At 34.7% G+C, this 20376-nt stretch overlaps 1 long non-coding RNA gene across 1 annotated transcript in view; it reads left to right on the forward strand.

The window, feature by feature from the left end:
- Nucleotides 1-20065, forward strand: part of LOC111087564 — a 25106-nt gene extending 5041 nt beyond the window's left edge. Inside the window, exons 2-3 of the long non-coding RNA XR_002612240.1 lie at nucleotides 3454-3467; nucleotides 20054-20065. This is a non-coding gene — a long non-coding RNA (uncharacterized LOC111087564). The remainder of the gene's footprint in view (nucleotides 1-3453; nucleotides 3468-20053) is intronic.
- The last annotated feature ends 311 nt before the right edge of the window (nucleotides 20066-20376 follow it).

The following is a 20376-nucleotide window of genomic DNA, read 5'->3' on the forward strand; positions in this document are numbered from 1 at the left end:
GCGAAATTCAAAACAAACAAACAACAAAAAATTTGAAAGACAACAAAAGTACCTTTTATCTCAAGTGCTGATATAGTGGATGACATTTGGTTGTTGTTGCTCTGAATAGCACTTGTTTGGCTACAAGCCTTTGCATTGTAGTAATGTTGCTCAAATGAAGCCAAAAACGCAGGGTATCACAAGGTGTTAGTTTAACTGCTCCTGTTGCTATTCTCATGGCTGCTTACTGCACCTCTGTAACTTGGTTACTGAATTTGTCGCGGATGTACACAAGAGGATTCCATACTATATTATGTTTATGGCTATTGATCTCCTCAGATGGATGAGGTTCCTCTGCGGCATATTTGAGAAGAGTAAGATTTTTGACTGATTTCGCTTTCAGACAATCAGTATAGTAAGACTATCATTCTGTGATTGATTGTAACACCCAGTAAATTGACAGAGTTTATATGGAGCTGTTCTATCTATGCCAGCATGGAGAGAGGTGTCTGTGCCAATATCCAGCAGGATTTGTCTGGTTGGATATACATTTTGTTACCTACAGTCTACTAGAAAAGGCCTTTTCTCACTTCTTGTATATCTTTCACCATCCGTATCGACGTGTATAAGATACTTGCTACAATTACATAGTCAACATATGTATATTGTGCCACTCTTGAGTCTTTCAGTGCATATACCTAATCAGTTGTATATACAGAGGACACGATTCATCGTGATCATTGCAACAAACCAGAGCTGATTTCAAACAATTTCAGACCTCCATTTACCAAATTTCAACTTAAATTTCCTGGTGTTCATTAAAATTAATATCCATCGCATGATAACACCAAAGACTCCCGGAGATTCTAGCTACGTTGCCAAAATGTCAATATTCACTCTACTATAGACATCTTCAAGATCAAATAGCAACAACACAGTGCCGTGATGTCTGCACACACCACTGAATGCTGCGTGTGACTGCCTCGACATTTCTTTATCCTTGCCCTTCTCACCTTGGTAACAGACAACCTCCCTCCTCTAGGTATTGCACAATCATTTTTTGCTACCTTTCCACGACTTTTACTAATATTTCACATTATTATTAGTTTTCAGTGTGTGAAGGTTTGGGCAACACTGTCGTTGATCAGTCTCTGACGTCTTTCTCCGTTTTACCCTCCATCATTGACAAATTGATTATTTCATCTAGCTCTGCTTTCGAGTCTCTCATACCAGCTGGATCTGGTGCAGAATCCCTCTTTGTTATTCGAAGAATTTTCTCGACTTCATTCACTATCACTGGCGTTTCTTACCGTAGGTCAGTTCCCCGTTGAATCTTGTCATTTACTTTGTGTTATGCCCGACTCACAGAGATCTATCCGTTTTATTGTTGGCTCATATACCTCTCTAAGAAGGAGAATATTTTTATTCATCAGTTCTAAGACATTCTCTGTTCAGCCCTTTTAACTTCTGTGGTCTTACCACACATACACCTGATACTCTTTTCCCAATTTTTGTTAGTTTCAAAAACTGGTTTCGTATACTGGAGTCTGCTGGATCACAATGCTGATAGAAATTGTCTCACATTGCTTGCCTACTTCTCTTTTCGCCGGAATCCAGCTTTAGTGAATTCTACTATTTTCTGCTTAATCTCATTTTCCACTTTATTACACCTTAGTCTCAGTGTAGGCTTTATTAGCCCCAATCCTCTCTCTACCGGGCTTGTTCCACTTTTACTGTTTTCCATTAGGATTTATTGTAATTACCACATTTACTCCTCCGACTCATTCCTTAATTCCTCACCTCACTATTGCATTTATCCACGATGACTTAGATACTGTTCTTATTGAAATAATGCAGTCTGAGTAGGTTTTTCTTGGCTTTGTGCATGAGTATGGGCTCGTGGTAGCTTACTATTAAAGGCAATAGTTTGATGATGTAATCCTTGTTATTCCGAAACATTTAATAAAAATGTTTTGTGCCCTTACGATCGTATTTTGTTTTATGTTAAGGTAATAGCTACAGTTCCAACTCAAGAAATGCAACAAGTGTAATGAGGGTATGGTATATGGTTAAGTGGGCGTGGCATGGCATGGTCTGGTGGTTAGGGCGCGCGACTTGCAATCTGCGGGTCGCAGGTTCGACACCTGTCACCGAACATGTTCACTCTTTCAGCCGTGGGGGCAATAAAATGCGTAGGTGAATCCCATTTTTCGTTGATAAAGAGTAGCCAAATAGTTGGCGGTGGTTGGTACTGACTAGACTACCATCCCTCTAGTCTATAATTTTTAAATGAGAGTCGGCTAGCACAGATAGCCCTCGAGCAGATTTGCGCGAAACTAAACAAACAAACAATAGGGTTAAGTCAGAGTCTCACTCTCTCTTTCTTATTGCTATTACTGCGAGGACATCTTCATTGGCTAGGATACAGTCCATGTCTTGAAGTGCCTCCTTCAATGATCTCCCGTTCACATTTCGGCCACTGTCCAGTCAGATAGGACTGGGCATTAAAATCACTTGTAATGACGACTCTTATGCCCATATTCACAAAAGGATTCATTACATTAGTCCATTTATTTTCCAATGTCATAATTGTCACTGGAGTTATACAAGTTGACCAGGATGTATTCCAGTTGACTACCAAAATCTCGCTGTCATAATTAACTTAGCACAACAGGAATATATTATTTTTTGCTAAACATCTTCGAAAAGATTCACACCTTGATCCTATTATTATTCGTAAAAACACGATTTTTGATTTCTAGTTCTAAGTTGTTTAAGTAATTTCGCAGCAAAGTTTTTAATTATTTTGATGAAGAAAAACGCGAAACAGTCACGAGTACCATTTGCTTCAGTTTTAAAGCCGGTGGCCATCGTTAAATACCTGTTTCATCAGCAAAACACAATCCAAAGCTTTTATGCATGCCATACAAATATATGCCTTATTAAAACAGATATCATGACTGATCCTTTCAAATTTCAAAGTATTTATGTATTAAAACAACAATAAGGTTTAATTCTTCAACATAACCTCTGGCTTTGCTTCCCTTTCTTTGTGCTCGGCCTTTAAAGATACGTTCCTCGACTTCTGTAACACATGTAGGATAAAGACAGGAATAACAATCTAAAAACGTAATGATACAGAAATAATCACATAATAGCCTCCCGGTGGCTTAGTGGTAAGCCTGCGGACTTATAAAGTTAAAAAGTGGGTTTTGATACTCGTGGTGGGCACAGCACAGGTAGCCCATTGTGTAGCTTTGTGCTTAATAATAACCAAAGTATACACTATTCAGTAAATTGAAGAAGTTTAATTGATAAACGCCGAATGACTGTAGTAAACTACTGAATAATTTTTAAAACCATACACAGTACTCCTATTGGACGGGTGTACTTAAGCATACACCTTACAGGTGCATGTGCCGAGTGTATTTTATTTAACAATAATCTACCGTTCGTACAATCTACGGAGGTCAGTGATCTTTCAAAATGTTCTATATTTTTTTTTATATTAAGTACAGCACACAATCCGGTTTCCTACGGTCTGAGAGGAATGAAGCTTCGGACATGGTCTACTTTTTATCATCATCACACACATTCTCAACATTAAAATGCACTGTGAACCAGTTCCGTCAATTCCCCGAAATCTGATACATTTGCTATTCAATATAATGGCGTATATGTGTGTGTATAAATATATATATGTTTAAGAAATCGTACACCCTCTTTACAAATGTAAAGAGAACACTGATATAAGGAAGTACGTTTGAATAAAAATATAAAATTGGATAATATGAAGCAAAAACAGATCTGCTCCAATATCACCATGCGCATATAAGTATCATTACCAATAATCTATGGAAAGTAACGTTGAAACCTTCGTTAATGACCGAATATTTATTTATTCATTATATTAAAAAGAAAAACATTTAGCGCCAATTTAGTGATATTCTACCATATTTGATTTACACAAACACGCAAAAACATGATAAACCGTAACTATAAAAGAGGCTGAAAAACAACAACAAAAATATAAAACAAACAGTGACAACAATATCAAACGACATTTAAAAAATAGTCACAACCAATATCTAACTACACTTAAAACATTTACAACTAATATCACACTATACTCAAAACAGTTACTACCAACATCACATTACACTCAATACAGTCACAACTAATGTCACATTATAACTAAAACAGTCACAACCAATATTACACTAAAATCAAAACATTTACAACCAATATCACACTACACTCAAAACAGTAACAACCAATACCAAACAATAATTAAAACAGTCACAAACAATATTACACTATAATCAAAATTTTTACAACCAATATCACACTATACTCAAAACAGTCACAAACAACGTCACACTATAATCAAAACAGTCACAGCCAATATTACACTACATTCAAAACAGTCACAACCAATATTACACTATAATCAAAATTTTTACAACCAATATCACACTATAATCAAAACAGTCACAACCAATAGTACACTACACTCAAAACAGTCACAACCAATATCACATGATAATCAAAACATTTACAAGTAATATCATACTACACTCAAAACAGTCACAACCAATATCGTACTATAATCAAAACAGTCACAACCAACATCACACAATACTTTCGAAAGTCACAATCAACATTACACTACAACTAAAATAGATTTGTCTTTAGAGAAACTACTCCCATACAAATATGCATGAATGTTTTGTCGTACGTCCCACAAGAACTGTGGATTTTCTACCTTCATTACTAATGTGTGTAGAGTCAACATAAACAAGTCGATTACGTTTTTCAGTATAAAAATTAATATCACCGACAAGACGGCTGAAGTTTTAAAACAATTACATTTATAATGTTTTTTTTTTTGAGGTACAGTTAGCAATTAATATGTACCTGAACTTTATACTGGACATTTTAGACAAAGAAGTCAAACGTACTAACAAATTTGTCTATTTTATTCATAATCAATTACTCTGCATATATATATTTATTCACACAGATATAGAGTTCGGGTTGGTCCTGTCTTAGAGCTCTGAATTTTAGGCCTATCGAGCTGGGTTCGAATCCTTGCGATAACACAAAATACTCCCCGCACTTTAAGTTGCAAGTCTGTTATAGGAGTTACAGTCAATCCTTTAGCATGGATGGTGGGCGGTAGGGTACCGCTTACTAGCTAGCTGCCTTTGCCCTGGTTAATAGTTGAAAATTACGGACGCCCCCAATTATGCCTCAGTGGCTATGCCATACATAGGTAGTGATCATTTAAATACATTCGCATTGGTGACGGTCAGTAAAGCAACCACAATCGAATTTAATTAAGTACTACATTTGTTTCTTTATTAAACAGTTCCCCCTTAACAAGATAGAAAGTAGACTGACTTTAGTTATGAAAGTAATAAAAAACTATGAATATCAGTAAGAAAAAGGTTAAATTATGATGTATTCCAATCTCTCTAAATTATATCCTCGACAAAAGATTATTATAATACCATATCTTAGAAGTAAGGAAACCAAACTTGTTGTTCAATAAAGATATTATGATACCTCACTGAGTTTGACCTTTTCATCACTGATTTGTTTGACACAAAAGTTTTGGCTAATCACGTAGTGTGATAAATACTGCCATAAAGATCTAATTCAAAAGACATTTGCATATATTGTTAAACTGTATTTACAACTATCAATTAGTTAATAAAAATGTATATAATATTTTATAAAAGAATTGTACAAATATATTTCAAATAAAATCTGGAAGAAATTTAATCTCTTAAGACAAAACTTTATCTAGTAAATTATTGTCGAATATCGTAAGAATTCATCTGCCTTATACCTTCTAGTTAACACTTAATGTCTCTACAATCTAAGTCTAGAATAAATACTATGAATTCATAACTTAGTTGATTAAAACCCTATACAACGAATGTGAACCCTTGTTTCATAAAATGGTTACTTATTAATTAAACTCTAAAGGTTTATGATTTTGCTACAGAACTTCAGGTCATGTTTATTTGAGATTTTCTAGTAATCGGAATTTATGATGGTGTTACAAATCTTCAGACTAGAGTTTGGAGAAATCACAATTAACTTAAGTTTATCATGGTGTTACAAATCTTCAGACTATATTTTGTAGCAATCAGAGTTGATTTAAGTTTATCATGGTGTTACAAATCTTCAGACTATATTTTGTAGCAATCAGAGTTAATTTAAGTTTATCATGGTGTTACAAATCTTCAGACTATATTTTATAGCAATCAGAATTAACTTAAGTTTATCATGGTATTACAAATCTTCAGACTATATTTTGTAGAAATCAGAATTAAGTTTATCATGGTGTTACAAATATTCAGACTATATTTTGTAGAAATCAGAATTAAGTTTATCATGGTGTTACAAATCTTCAGACTATATTTTATAACAATCAGAATTAACTTAAGTTTATCATGGTGTTACAAATCTTCAGACTATATTTTGTAGAAATCAGAATTAAGTTTATCATGGTGTTACAAATCTTCAAACTATATTTTATAGCAATCAGAGTTAATTTAAGTTTATCATGGTGTTACAAACGTTCAGGTTATATTTTCTAGTAACCAGTAAGTTAATCGAACTTAGAATGATATCACAGATTTTCATATCACATTTTCTATTAATAAATCAGTTAATTGAAAATTATAATGTATTATAGATATTTAGGAGAAATTACTAACAATGAATCAGTTAATTGAAGTTTATCATATTGCCACAGATCTTCAAATAAAATAATTTTGTGAGCAATCTACTTATTACAATATGCTTGTTTCTCTCTCCATCTATCTATCACAAGTCACGCATTTTATAATTAATAAAACGGATAACTAGTTAATTTCCTAAACTATGAACCTACAGATGAAAATAAAAAATATCCTTACACACAATATCCAGTCATTGGGTAGGTGATTGACGATGTGAAGTGTAATATAGAATCTATTTCTTCAAGCTCCATTTAAACCACAAAACTTTCCACATTAGCAGCGAGGTGAAGTACACATGTCTCGTAAACAACGAGTGAAACTTAACACTAAGAACAGAATCATATACAGGTCCTTCCTTAGAGCGGAACACAAAGTAACTGATCTCCTTCACATACAGAGAGCTAAGAAAATTAAACAAACATTGGACTATTAAATCGGGTCAAATGCCTCACAAAAGTAGGTTACCAAGAAAAGCAATACCTATTACACAAGGGAAGAACGCTTTGTAACAATGTCCGTATTTTTTTTTTAATGAAAACTTAAAAGTTTGTATTTAACTTTATTGACTACATAAGGTAGATTATCGCTGATGGCTGTGGTTTTTGATAACAGGTCATTGGCAGAAGAGACACCTTTTTTTTGTTTCATATTTTTGTGGTGTGTTCAGTACAATCGCGGAGAAATATTTTTCATCTGTTCCATGTATGTCTAATGTAAAATACATTAGCCGTGAAGTAGAAATAAATAAACAAATGATAGTGGCTTATCCGATGTCTCGTAATCACACAGAGAGAATACTTTTATCTTTATCTTAAGATAGACAGATAGATAGTAGGGGAGTGAAGATGAGGATAAATAAATGACAGCTTCTTCTACCAATAGGAGTTAGTGAGCCTCCTTCCGTTCCTATTGGATCATTTTAATTAAGCGTATTTGTGTATATAATTGATTGAAAATGGAACTACTGACACTGCTATGTATAGAAGCTTCTCACCCCCCCCCCTTTTCCCCGTCCAGTCTCCCCAACCTGCGGGTCGCGAGTTCGAATCCCCGTCGCTGAACATGCTCACCCTTTCAGCCGTGGGGGCGTTATAAAGTTTCGGTCAATCCCACTATTCATTGGTAAAAGAGTAGCCCAAGAGTATGCGGTGAGTGGTGTTGACTCGCTGACTTCTCTCACTGCAAAATTAGGGACGGCTGGCGCAGACATCCCTCTTCTTGCTTTACGCGAAATTAAAACCAAAACCAAAAACAATCCCAATATCAGCCCGCTACGTTCATGTTAAGTTTGTTGAATTAATATTCATTAATAAGTAAAAATTAACGAGTGCAGCTAATGATGACTGTACTCGGCCAGTAAATCTCGTGAACTACAAAACATTCTGTTAAAAACTAGACAGGTGGATTAGGGATGTAGAGCGAGTCGAGTGCCCTAACCAAGACCCGCTAACCTTTTTATTGAGAATCATTCGGAAATTTGTATAATTCTACACATGGTCTATTTGCACTAGCAGTCCCTAATTTTAAACTGATAAACTAGAAGGAAGGCAACTAGTCAAAAGCACTCGCCACCAACTTTTGGACTACTCTAATCGAATAGTGGTATTTGTCTGTCACTCTTATAATGCACCTATGGACCCAAAGTGCAGACTGCGATATTGCGGCAACGGGATGTGAACGAAGAAAGCTCTCCGTCCAACAGCCCGACACGCTAGCCTCTGCGCCACGCCCAACCTGGATTGAAAGGTTTTCACGTACTTTATGCATGGCTAGAATAAGTACAAGTTTTACAAAAATCACGGTCAATATCCTTCCAATGATAATTCGAGATTTCGTATTACTGCACGCTATTTATACTTTTATTATCAAATCATGCCACAATTATATCCACAACTATATAATTGCACGAGACGGGTAGTATGAAAATAACAAGAAAACGTATACGATTATAGCGAATTATTCATGCCAGTCTTCTAAAGCTAGAATCATCTATGCACAACACGTCAGTTCTATCTATTAAAAACCAGTTAGCCAATTAGCACTTATACCTTGCAAAAAAAAAAAACGCTTTTATTGTTTAAAAGAGTGCAAAGGCTGACACTTAAAACGATCTAAAAAGACATTTTATAGTTTACTCTGATTTAGATAAAGTACTTGGTGGGACAGCGGATTTAGTTTGCGGATTTACAAAGCTAAAATCCGAGGTTCTATTCCTTGTTGTGCCTACATCAATATGGCTTTGCTCTAAAAGTAGAAAACAAACAAATGTCTAAGTAAATGTAAATTTATGTACAGAAAAAATACATATCTTTGTTTGTTTGAACACTATCGTGCATTAAAACTTGGACTGTGGTACCAAGCAATAGAGAAATGTGAATTTTAAGTTTATTACAAAATGAAACTTCTATTGTTTGGTTCGCCATTAACTCAAAACAAAACTAATGGTTGGAGGAAAAGCTCACGGAACTGACCAAGAAAACATGGAGTTTATCGAATTTCTTTCAATGTGATAATGATTATTTCAACCTCTGCATAGGCTTAATGAATTCGACAAAGACGCCGTCTTGAAAAAGAAGACGGTTAAAACAAGAGGTTAGAAGTTATAAATGAATATATAATTAAACCCTTTATATAAAAATGCTAAAAATTGACGTTCTATCTCACCCGCCTGCTAGCTCTCGCAGCCAGTATTGCAAGACTATTGTTTCGTACAGTGTTTGTATTGTAGAAATATTAGTTTCATATACTTTTAGTTATTTATAGCGTTTATTTTATTGACCTATTAGTCACGTAAATGTTTTTATACTGTAAAAGCAGGCTGTAGAGAACACATAATAAATGGATATTAATAATACTGCAGCAGTGACAACTGTTACAAAACAGTCAATCCCTCAAGTTAATTTTCATGCAAAATAGACATGTTACGTTTAAAGTAGTGATACGGTAGTACATATACGGTAGTTATGACAACCTCTAGTACACGAGTATTTAAAGTTACCATGTTCAAGTGGTATAATCAGATACACATACCGTCATTACGGTAACCCGTAGTACCAGTGTATGATTAAATTATCATGTTAAAGTAGTGTAATAAGATGTTATTATGCAAAGACCACTAATGTCTTCTTTGTCTGGCAAAATGATCATGTTGAAACAGAGCGATCTCGAATCGTGGTCTCGATACAACGTCGTTTTCGTAAACTATACTGAAATGTAATTTGTATCTTGGAGCCTAACTTTAAATTGGAATGTTTAAATATTTCGAGTTAACTATTACATTTGTAGTTACCTAAAATATGTTCCTTTCATTTGTAGAAATTCACTTTACTTTTGTACTTAAAAAACTTACCTTTAGCCTAAACTACTTACAAAGCTGGACAGCCCCGTTCAATTTGTCTCTGCTTGAAAACAAAACGGGCTTGAAATAATACTTTTCCATGCTTTAGCAATAAAAAGAGAAAATCTGGATTTTTCTTTAATTAACGTCTGTCTGCATGTATACTGACTGATACTTTTGTAAAGAACAAAATCTTATTGTAGCAGCGTGTTTTAAACATATCTATACAGAAAATTTGTTGAAAACTACATATATTTTTGTGCGCATACTCATAAGTGTGAATCTAGTCTTCGGACGCCAATAGGAATAACAGTATTGTGTTGTTGAAATTTTGTTCATCGCGCCTTTGTTAACATAGTAGAAAATGCGCAAGGAAAATAATTTTCAGTGATCGTAGATTTCCTATGAATATACAAAGAATAGAAACAGGAGATGAACGATGTATATTTATATAACAATTGTATAAACTGTTATAAGGTACGAATCAAAGACAAAAGCCTATTTGTTGTAGTGAGGCAATTGAAAATAAAATAAATTTATTACCTAACCATTATTTGGAAACGGTGAATATGCGGATTTTCTCTTAACACAAATTGTACCAATACTTTTGACTAACTTACTCTCGTTTCAACCCGAATAAGAAGGCATAGGACAGAGTTGGATAATGATTCTAAACTATACCCCCCATTCCCTAAGCCGTCCTGCAAGTTAAGCAACGTAAACGTGAGCAAAAAGCAAGTGCGCAATCAGTTTGCCACGTCATCAGCGAAATTCAAAACCATTTGGTCGATGGCACGTTACTTGCATATATACTTCCAGCTCATGCGCACTAACCATTCCCCTCCTACAATATTTAAATCCTATATAAAATTCTGCCTGAATTTTATAGACGGAGTAACAAGTTGTAATATACTTCTTGTAAAGAGTACTGGTGTTTTAATTAAACTTTTACGAATAGCCAAATTTATTTTAGAGCTCTGTAACATCTTTAACGCGCAATTGTCATTTTGTGTTACATATAAAAATGTTTATCTAATATTTCGAGGAAATTTCACTGAATAGTCAACAGTTTATAAAATCTTTCATCACCAATAGGTTAATAATAGACAAACTGCCTTTAAAAATAAACATGCGTCTCTACAAGCAAATTAAGGTGCAAAGAAAGAAAATCCTCTAACTTTTTTTTTTTTTGAGTCCCGATGCCGATTACAATCGTTGGGGCACCTTATATATTAATGCATCACCGGTGATTCTCGAAAAGATTTACCTGATGGCGCCAGATAGCCGTCTCTAATATACAAGTGAAAGACCAGGGGGAAGGCAGTTAGTCAACATCATCCCCCTCAGTCAACTCTTCGGCTACTCTTTTATCAACAAATAGTGGGATTGATATAACATCATAAAGCCCCCATGGTTGAAAAGGTGAGCATGTTCGGCGCTGAGGATTCGAGCCCTCAGATTACGAGTCGAGTGATCTAACCACCCGGCTGTCAGACCAGACTACTGTTTTTTTATGTTTACCTACCCAAGTAATTTGTTTGTTTTGAATTTCGCGCAAAGCTACACGAGGGCTATCTGCGCTAGCCGTCCCTAATTTAGCAGTGTAAGACTATAGGGAAGGCAGCTAGTCATCACCACCCACCGCCATCTCTTGGGCTACTCTTTTACCAATGAATAGTGGGATTGACCGTCACATTTGTCAGCATGTTATAAACAAAGTCTTTCTTGTATCTCTCGCTGCTCTATCATATTTTGTAAGAAATAGAGCAGATGTTTTTGTTGAATTCAAGATTAAAGTATTGAATGATCTGACCTGATGAAACTAATGGAATATAACAATTGAATGATCTGACCTGATGAAAACTAATGGAATATAACAATTGAATGATCTGACCTGATGAAAACTAATGGAATATAACAATTGAATGATCTGACCTGCTGAAATTAATGGAATATAACAACTGAATGATCTGGCCTGATGAAAACTAATGGGAATATAACAATTGAATGATCTGACCTGATGAAACTAATGGAATATAACAATTGAATGATCTGGCCTGATGAAGATTAATGGATTTTTAAGCACGATTGGATGTTAACAACCAATAAAATGTTTTAAATGCCCATGTTCGTTCGAGCTTGCTACTGCTCAGTTTGTTTCATTGCCAAGGCTATAACGATAAAAATAAAATAAAAACTTAATCTTTTTTGAAACTTGCAAGTATGTTAACGCTGACCTGTTATTAATAAGTAATTTTGTTTTTTTCACTGTGTGTATAAACTTAGTAGTAAATCAAAACATTGTTTATGCTGTACATGCAGTTACTTTAGGAAATACACCACCAGATTTTTTTTAAATACAAAAGTGTTAAAGTTAGTCAACCATAAGTGAATTACAGTGGAAGCAAATAACCCTTAAAAGAAGATACTCCTTGCAGTGAAATGCATACATATACGCTTTATAAATACACATGAACCAAACAAATAACTAGTCATTTTGAACCAACAAAAGAAGCTTCGAAAAAGTTACCAGTCACAAAAAGAAAATAGTTCAATTACCCAATGAAAATTTTCCAAACAATAACGTCCATTAAAAACGTATTCCACAAAGTGATGATTATTTGGGCTGAAATTGATTTTAAAGACGGCTGACTTTGATATATTTGAACGCGTATATGGCTTCACATCACACGCATGACTTTTCTTCTGTGTTCTTAACAGTTGTTCACTTCACGACTGCAAATTTCCACTTCACTGCTTTGAGTGATACCAAAATCAAATTACCCGGATACTTATTACGTAGTGTGCTCACGATGTCAGCTAATGATTTTACACATTCTATACAGTTATTAAACTCAAGTGTAATATACACTTATCGATGTCACTTGCCTCTAATATACTTTTAATTTGATGCCTCGAGTACTTTTTCTTTTTCAACGATTAAAAATACGATCGCCATCTAAATGACTATTTATTTGTTTATTTATCAATTTATTATATCCTAAGTGCATTTTTGAGAAATTAATTTTAGACAGAGGTTTGTTTTTTTCACGTTTTTTTTTAAAATCAGTTATAAGATGAATACGTCTCTCATTAATTGTTTATTGTGTAAATTGCGTAACTGTAAAATACCATCTGAGCAGATTATTTCAAAACTTTTAGTACCTTGAATAAATGCATCTTCTGTGGCGAATTTTAAGCATTATGGTGACTGCTAATACAAGAAAAGATGAAAAATATTATCTGAAATCCCACAATTGAATATAATATCTCAATCTGTGGCAAAAATAGATATACTACATTTATTACATACATATGCTACAAATATGCTTTTAGTTAAAAAACTCAGAAAAAACAATCCATGACGAGGTTTTTCAGCTCCTAATGCTACAAAATTACGCATTAAACTTTTTTTTTACTGTAAAATTAGTGAACAAGTATAGTATATTTGTTTATTTTGGCCAAAAAGCTAAATTTTATAATATGGAATGATAAAACTAGACAATCAATGAGTAGATAATAGGAACTTGTTATAAATTTGATCAGTTAAACTGGACACAGACCCAACTTGTGGGTGGTACAAATAATGCAGGTGCAAACCGTCTAATGAACTCTGGTTTCTTAGCAAACGCAACCCACGTGGTACTTTCGTTGCTGGAATATAATATGTTAGTGTATATATGCTACATATACATACGCCCTACAACCGTAGTGTATTGAATGTTTTACTCATATTTGACTACAACACTAGTGTAAGCACCAAACACTACTTCTAATTTGTTGATAGACGTATAATAGTTGAATAAACATCACATGTTATTAGTGCAGAAAACTGTTTACATTATTATTGAAACACATTAGTGAGGGAAATATCACGTGAACGTTTTTATGTGGCAATAGTACCGCCAAACTTGGTCCATTTAACTCTTTTTTAGTTGGGTTTGTTTGTTTTTAATTAAGCCCAAAGCTACACACTGGGCTATCTGTGCTCTGCCCGCCATTGGTATCGAAACCCGGATTCTAGCGTTGTAAGGCCGCAGACATACCGCTGTGCCACTGGGAGGCTCTTTGTAGTAATCGCAGTTCATCTACGTCGCACAAATTATGCCTGATTGGCATGTCTTATTGAATCAGTCTTCCTAATATTTCCGTTTGGCACCTTGTACACACACATAAGCTGTTATGCATTACTTTATAGACCTTTTTTCCGTGGCAAACAGTCATCTCGGTTCATATTTATAATATTCAACTTTTGAAACAGTTTCCTGAACTTTGTACAGAAATGTTATTTCAACCAGATTTCACTTTTAATTTAAACGTTAAAATAAATGAAACAAAGAAAATGTCCATTACTTTCACATTAAGTAACACATTTTTATATTTGAGCCTGCGCAAACATTGTTCTAGAAACGTTAATCAGAAATTAAACACAACGAAAAACTTATTGTATTTTAATTAAGATCTTGCACGATTCAATATTTACTTTTTATATATACCAATGTTACTTCATTGTCTATTCTATCATGCTTGTAAACTTCCAGTTAGTGTTTTCTTATCGCCCTCCCACCTCCAGCTCCTATTTGTGACACCCTATAATTTTATTGTGTGAAAATATATGTAGGAGAAATAAGATATCTGATTTTTGGAAAAATCATACTTTACAGCCTGTTCTCAATAGTTCGCTAAGATTTCAGTAAACTTCTGTAATAATTGTGCTTTTAAACTTCCAAACACTTTTCTGATATTAAATATTGTCTATTCGCTATACTTCAGGTATTTATACCGATTTTGTTTTCTTTGTGCTATGTTTTCACCTTAAGTTCATTTAAAATATATTAGTCACCACGTGGAATACTAAGAATACGTTATTTTACAAGCAATCAGCCCTCATTACGTGGTCATGCAAAATTTTACGAAGTAATTACATACGGGTCGTGAAACATTACCACATTTTATTACAGTATTCAATTATTTGACATACTTCTTCATACAAAATAAAATTAATATTTTATCCATTATTTTCTTAGCTATGCAGGATTAGCCAGCTATAAAGTTCTGTTTGAAAAGGTAGAACGGAACGATTATAAAATCGTTACAGTGGACAGATTCAGTCTTTAAAGATTACTTGTAGAAAGATAACACCGCGTTCTACTTCAAGAATACTGTAGAAAGCCAACAATGCAGAAGAAAAAGCTTCGATTCGACACTGACTTTTACTTCCCTTTCTGGTTTCTTGGTTTATATGAACCTAACTAATCACAAAGAATGTGAGAACATTTTTTCTTAATCTGCCAGATCTAAAGGCAGCTAGCTTTGAAATGAAGTTGCAAGCATTTGGGTTATACAACGAGATTCGTAAAATACTGGGAAGATCACCAGTGTGGATAATCATAAGAACATGTACGTCTATAGGAAAAATGTATAATTTGCTTGTTCCCGCATGACGCAAAGCACGAGCGAATGAAAAAGAAGAAGAAAAAACTCCGCCTAATAAATTCACTTAAAAGTGAATAAATAAAATCGTGACGTACACCGGGTCCAGATATAAGAAAGAAATGTACAACCAACAACCGAGCGTAGTTTTAGTAGAAAATTTAAATTTTTCAGATTTTTTTTCGAGATTATATTTATATAAGAGCTCCAAGTACTACATACAGATTTATCTCATTATCGCAACGTCTGTTATGAAAGAGCTCTTTCTCCAAGGATAAGATAGGAAGTATCATATACCCTGAGAAGATTAATTATGTTAAAGATACAAATCCCATAGCATAGATAAGACGACTAAGTAAAAACTATATATTGATGATGAGGACACGAAATCTTGAAATGCCCTACAAAACTAGAAAACCAACCGTTACCACTGATTAAATAGAGCTGCAGGATGCATGAAATACGAAATGACACATCGCTAATTACAAAATCTTAATACAAAAGATACAAGCTAAACTGATCATAATCCCTCTAAAGCTTTGGACCCTGATGTGAATGTTGGGCCAGTAATCCGGAAAAGGTCACCAAGGCTCAGTTAGCCAATGAGAACACAAAGACAATCGAAACTGCGACATTCTCAAGATACTTGTTAGAATGGTCAATAATGGCCTTTAAACAAGAGGGAATCCTCAATAGTCGCGGCACCTGAAATTCTTTTAGGCAGGATTAGAGTAAATTAATCTATGAGACCTTTTTCTTCTTCTTCTTTATTAGTTATATTTTTAAGTGCCTGCAATACCAAGCGTGGGGCGCGCGTATATCCAATTCAATTTTATTACTCATCAGGATATTTACCAGCCTACCCTCAAATTGAAATTCTCTTAGGCAGGATTAGAGTAAATTAATCTATGAGACCTTGGGCCTGGTGAAATACATCAATCGAAAGAGTTTGACCTCCTGAGTCCAAGACTGTAATTAGATCCCAAATCGTTGAAGAGATGACAGAGCTATGAGCTAAAAGAAAAAAGAACAACAACAACAACAACAAAATCTCAGAGCCGTTCTATGAGTCGCTATGCCACGGCTAAAAAAAATACAACATAACCAAAGTTTCAGAAATCTGCCTGAATTTCAATGAATGTTAGGTTAGGCCATACTTATAGAAGGGTAGAGCTGACAGTAAGAATACTAAAATCATTAGTTCATAGCTCATATATAGTAGTTTTTTATGCACCTTACGAATACTTAACATATATTTACGTTTAAAATCAAGCCAAAACTACGTGAACTAAATTCACAAGAGCATCAGAGTATGTTTTATATCAAATATACAAGATCCTTTTCGTATAAGATTTTTACGATAGCGCTTTTACAGCTTTGTAGCATGCTCATGAACTTGTTGCGTCAGCGAGGTCACGTGACTATTATCACGCCACCTCTTTCTAAAAATATCCTGTTCCTTCAAGAATACCCTAGCATTTACTAGATATGTGTTAATCTTGTATATATAAGACGTTCACAACGTGACGGGCCAACAGTGTAATGAGTAATTGAATGTATGCGGATAAAATATTGTTGGCCACGTGAGACGTGAGTTATAGCGTTGTTATAGAGCGACTGTTGAAATTAAGTGTATCGTAAAGTTGTATTCGGGAAGAATAAACCAGTTTTATTTAAGAAAGGACTTGTGTCGCTAAAGTTTCGTCGGAACGAATTTACGGAAAATTAACTAACGAACGGAGCCGTAACAAACTTTTTCAATTCATTTTGCATTCCTTGAATTGATATGATTATCTATAACCCGTTTTAGGTTATTAATATCAAGCATTCTCTGAGATTAAGCTGGCATTAAAGGTATACAACACACATATCTGCATACGTATAAATAGTGTCTGGAACCCTCGATTATTTAAAATACACTTTCATTTTAAGTACTGATCTGTTTCGGCAATACTTATTCGACATGTGACCTACGTAAATATAAGAGAAAAGCTTAATAACGAAACACATCACAATTATCTTAAGCATTCAGGTACAGAAACACAACCAGTTAAACATAGCTTAAAATATTACTTTTCCGTAAAATGTACATCAAAATATCCCACCCCCAGTTCTGCTCCAAACAGTCTTTTTAACTGACCCACTCCCAAATCTAAGCACGTATTCTCTTAAGAATCAAAGCGAGCAACACTTCTAAAATGAACAAGCACCTACGCATTTTCTAATGCTCCTCCCTTGTCATGAGTAAGCGTCTGATTTGGGTGGGAAAGGTCAGAGAACTTGGGTTGGAACATCTACTACCCTAGCCATTCTTTCCTATTGTTAGGCCTAATTCCTTAAAATCACAGTGCTCTTTACGACACCAGCATGATTTTATTCGTATTATTTGAGAACGACAGACACACCCAAAGATTGTTTTCTATGTACAGTTAATATCATTGCTTCCAATTGAAAATAGCTAATTTCGTGACTGTCCCATATAACTGCACGCTATGTCCTTGATACAGAAATCGACAATATAGATTGCTGCTTTCCGTGGCCGCACGATTCCGAAACAGCTCGTTATTATAATATATATTTTCTTTCTTGTAATTTTTAGGGAACAGATAAAGAAACGTCGTTACACTTTACTGCATATCTTTGGACATTTGCAGAGGTGAAGAGGTTTCACTTAAGATCTGACGAATGTGTTTTACGTAAACATGAATAATTACTCACATAAGCCTACTTAGATTCAAAAATAAACAATAACATATCTCGCAAAAGTAATGGTTTTAATCAGCGAAGTTGCTTTTTTCTTCAAATTGTTTTGGTAGTTGGGTAGAGAAAAGTTGAACCATTACAAAAATAATCAATCAATAACTAAATCACTAATCCAGGTTTTCACTCATTAGAAGACGTCGAACTTTATGTAGTATCTGATCCTGTGATTTACCGTAATGATAAAACGGTTTAGTTATCTTAATGTAAAGAATAGAAAATACCCCATGACCAACAACTAGCTGGTAGAGGCATACGCCCTTGTGTCAACAGTGAAGTTAATTACAACGACAGCAACTTGATTATGGTGAATTCAAGGAGTTGGCAGCGAACGTTACACGTCGTCACAACTCATTTAACAAATGAAAAAATGACAATACTAGAGAAGTAGCTAAAAAAGACCTATAAAGTGAACAATGTTACGAAGTTGAATTCATTCAGAATGTACTAAAAACAAGCTTCAAAAGATGCAAAGAATTTAGGCAGACTAAAGCGATATATCACACAATAATACACGTAGCCAAAGAATTCTTAACAACGTTGTTAATGTTTTTGTTTGTTTGTTTTTAACTAGCACGTTCTTATTTTAACTTGTTATTACGTTAGTATTTGATCACTTCAGTGATTCTGGGTTTTGCAAAATGCTGCTTAATTGAAGCTCTGATTTAACTAATACACATAATATACTGTAAAAAGAGACCATCAAACAGTTTGTCCGTTATGTCAACCTGTTCTAATATAATCACATACTGTTTGTACGGATGCGTGTATTGTAAAACTTGATGGACGTCATTATGTGCACTATTTTAGTCTTAGATTATTACATAAAGGTAGTTGTGTAGGAAAGAGTTGAAAAGTGGGGTGCTTGGCTAGACATGCAGATTTTACAATGAGATATTGAAAGTATAAAGAGCTACTAAAAGCAGCTCCCGTGCTGCCTAAGACGGCTCAATCTGGAAAAGTGGGGGATGCCTCTGTAAAGGGGACAGCGTGGCCTAGTGATAAGTGTTCTGGTGTCGTAGTCGAAAGTTGCCAGTTCAAGGCTTGCTCGGCACACGATGTGCCCTTGAGTAAGGAACTTTACCTTTAGAAGCCGCAACGGAGGATAAGAAACGTTAGCACCTAGTTATAAAAAATGCATCTACTAATTATCAGACTTAGGTGATGGTATGATGCTGGTTGTCCACTATCATCGAGTATGACAGCCAAATATTTTCATTTCCAGCTATTTCGCCTCATCTCAACGTCTTAGTTCTATTTTTGCTCGGAATTGTCCTCCATACTCTGGGCACAGTAACTCAGCAGGAGATTACAACATAAAAGTTAGGACGGATATAGCCTAGAAGTTTCCTTTCGACTTTTTTATGTTTGCTCGCTATTAAGCACAATGCTACACAATGGGCTTTGTATGCTGTGTTTTCCACGGGTATCGAAATCAGTTTTTTGGAATTATAAGACTTACCTTTGAGTCACCGGGAAGCATCCTTCCAGCCTGAGGATGGGATGGTCCAATGATTGAAACCGCAATATGTCGCTAAACATGCTCCGCCCATTGATCAGTGAGCACAATATAAAAGTGACAGTCAATTCCGCTATTTGATTAAAGTAGCTATGTACCCGATAAGATATATTAATTGATTGCTATCCTTCTGATCAACAGTACTGAATTAGGACCGGTTCTAGTTGAATTGTGGGGGTCCCTGATATTGGATGTTTTGCCCATATGTTGCATGAAGTGTATTTTAGATTGAAGATACCGATACACAATCTCATCTAACCTAAATAAAAGCCAGTGTGTCATGTCGCGTATGATTTCTCAAAATAGGAGTCATAAAAGCCAAAACGCATTTATCCAGATAGAATAGTTCGATTACTGTCCGCCAATTACGATTTTAGTGACGGGGTGCAAGAGGTCGTGAGGAGGCGTGTGTGTGCGCCGTGAAACCTTATAAGTGTAGTGAGTATTGGTATAATAAGCCTAAAGTACAGACGTAGTGTGGGATCACCCAGCCTAGAGCCAAATTCATAAAATTTATCGTGAAAGTAAAAATATCGTTTTCAGTGTTAAACTTAACTCGTTTCTGTATTAAGCTATTTTATCCTATATCACCA

Source organism: Limulus polyphemus, unplaced genomic scaffold (genome assembly GCF_000517525.1).
Source record: "Limulus polyphemus unplaced genomic scaffold, Limulus_polyphemus-2.1.2 Scaffold2302, whole genome shotgun sequence".
NCBI classification, from domain to species: Eukaryota; Metazoa; Arthropoda; class Merostomata; order Xiphosura; family Limulidae; genus Limulus; species Limulus polyphemus.